This window comes from Ziziphus jujuba, chromosome 3 (assembly GCF_031755915.1).
Source record: "Ziziphus jujuba cultivar Dongzao chromosome 3, ASM3175591v1".
Lineage (NCBI taxonomy): Eukaryota > Viridiplantae > Streptophyta > Magnoliopsida > Rosales > Rhamnaceae > Ziziphus > Ziziphus jujuba.
Genome location: NC_083381.1, coordinates 4902555 through 4905383, shown reverse-complemented (window position 1 = coordinate 4905383; position 2829 = coordinate 4902555).

Genomic DNA, 2829 nt, shown 5'->3' with positions numbered 1-2829 from the left:
CTTCCGACACAAAAAGGCCAATGATAACCCAATTCCAAGGAACTGTGGCGGAGACCCAAAATGCACTGTAGCAGCTGACCAAGGCTAAGGTTTTATGCATATTTCCCCCAAAAAAAAGGATTTTATGCGTATTACAAAAATAAAAATAAAAACAAAGGGCAATTGAGGGAGTTTGTGAGGGAGTTGGTGGTGGCAACACTAGAGACTGGAGTGATTGGACTGAGTGTTAACTTAGGGCTTGTAATACTTACTTCACAGTGAAAATATACATGTAAAAAAAAGTAAATATATACAAGCCAGGTTGGGGCTGGGGTTTTTATTCTCTGGTTCCAGTCCAACCCCGATTTGGACCTAAAGCATTTATCCTGAGCCGGACCCTCAGCCCCTTTTTTTGGGGGGCAAACCACTCCGTTAAGGCAGTGCACCACGGTCTTTGGGGTGGATGGAGCAAATTGACATTCCTACTTGGTCGGTTAATGCCTACTAACCCGGAGCTAGGGAAACATGTTTAAAAACTGAGATGATAATCATCCCAATGAGTGATCCTAAGTACTACATAAATAATAATATAACAATATTAAATAAGCTTGACTAATTAATAATGAATAAATAAATAAGTAAGTAATTAAGTAAAATTAGATTTTCTCTCAAAACCCTCATAGTTCCACTCAATTAGAAAGGTTCCCTTTTAAAACAATTTTCATAAAACCAATTATTTTGTAACCCCAGAATCAAGTAAATAAATAAATAAGTAAAATACAATTAAATTAAAATTTAAGATTTACATTGAAAATAATATAGTAACAATTTATTTAATTTTAAATAAAATATCATGAAATGAAATAAAATCACAAATAAAAATTGTAATAGAAAAATTGGCATCAAAGCAAAATTAAACTCAATATATGATTGACAATAATTTGATTTAGTAAATCAATTAAATAATATGGGAATATTTTAACTGATTTGAAACGTCCACTTGAAATAAATGATAAAAATATAATAAAATTTATTTAAAAAAACACCAAATCAATTTATATAAAAACATGGTAAAATACATTTTAAAATATTAATTTAAAATATTGATAAAAATATGAATAAATACGTTTCAAAAAATATTAATTTGTAATATAATGATAACACACAATTAAATACATTTTAATTTAAATACGATTTTAAAACATTCTTGTTTTGAAAATCGTGTCCAAAAAACAACTTGATGCACCACACTATATACCAGTAGTGTCAGATAGTACCTGATAAGAATCCAACCGTATCAGTGCAAACAACAACTCGCTGGGGTGCTGATCTTGTGCAACTGAAGACTGACCAATTATTCGGGCACAAGCTAAGAGGTTTAAGGATAATCTGGTTAGCTTCATTCAAAGAGTAGTTCAATCTCAAGAAGGCGTATTAATATCAGAAGATTTTAAGCCTAGGCAAAGCATCCAAGTTGCGAAGGCAGAAATGGATTCAGAAAGCTGTTTTGGTGCATTTGAGGACTCCGGACAGCAAAAGACAGGTTTGTTAGTTTATAAACATGATTGAGCACACCAAGAGGCCATGGAATCATGTCAAGGCAAAAGCAATGGTGTCCAAACACATCATTTGCACCCAAGCTTCCAATATGGCCGAATCGAACTGTTTTGGCATTATGAAGGAGTTATCTTATCATCCAAGCAAGCTTTGATCATTCCAATCAGTTCTAATCCTACTAGTCATCCTACTGGGCATCCTACATGGCATACTAGATTTGATTTGGAGCCTAAATTAGTTAGTGATTGAACAAAGATAGCTTATTTGGAAAACTAGTCAACTACTTTCCAAATTTGAAAATTAGATTTTTGAATTAGAAAATAATCTTTTATTTTGCTTTTATTTAATTATTTACTTGACAAATTTAATTAGGATGGTTGACATTTTAATATTTTGATTGTAAATTAATTAATTCATTTTTCAAAATCAATGAATTAATTAATATAAATTAGATTAGGAAAGCTAAGTGAATTTCGGCCACATCAATATTCTAAACCCTAACAGTCGGCTTTTATCTAGTGATTTTAGGGTTTTGTTTTGAAACTCAAACCTATTTAAAGGCTTATTTTCTCAATAATATTAAGATCATCATTCATATAGAAAAATTACTTGTGAGAAAGATTTCTCTTTGTTTTTCTTAAAACACATAGAACTCCATCAGAGAACTAGTGTTCTAGCTTGATTTATCAATAGGACCATCCATAACCTATTGTGGCATCTTCGACATATACCAAGGTTTCTAATCACAATTTGATTAAAGGTCAAGGTGACCATTATAATCTGAACTTAATTTCGATTCGAGCTAGTTTAATACAGGTTTAGGAGCGAGTCGACCTGACGGAGAGGTTAAAATGAGAAACTTGTAAACGGTTGTCTTGGCGTCCCAACGGCACCGATGTTCATAATAATTATCCTGACCATGGAGGGGAGCGGCTTATGTGTACTATATAAAACTTGTTAATCCTTAGTTCTATAGCATCCCACAGGATGGCTATACAACTTGCACGTTTTATAATGTATAACAAATATATTATAGAACATCAGTACTGTATAATGCTTCTAAAATTAATAAATCATAATTTTTAAATATCAAAATCTCATAAATACCACTGGGTTAAATACCTCCTTTCAAATCTATATAATCCACATTTTCTTTAAACCATCATCATAAATTCAGCCATTCAAATATATCAATTTCTATCATAATGAAAACAATTCCACAAACATTTAAAGGCATAAATATAATTCTGAGCATAACAATTTAAAACAATTATTTTTTCAAATTCTCAAAAC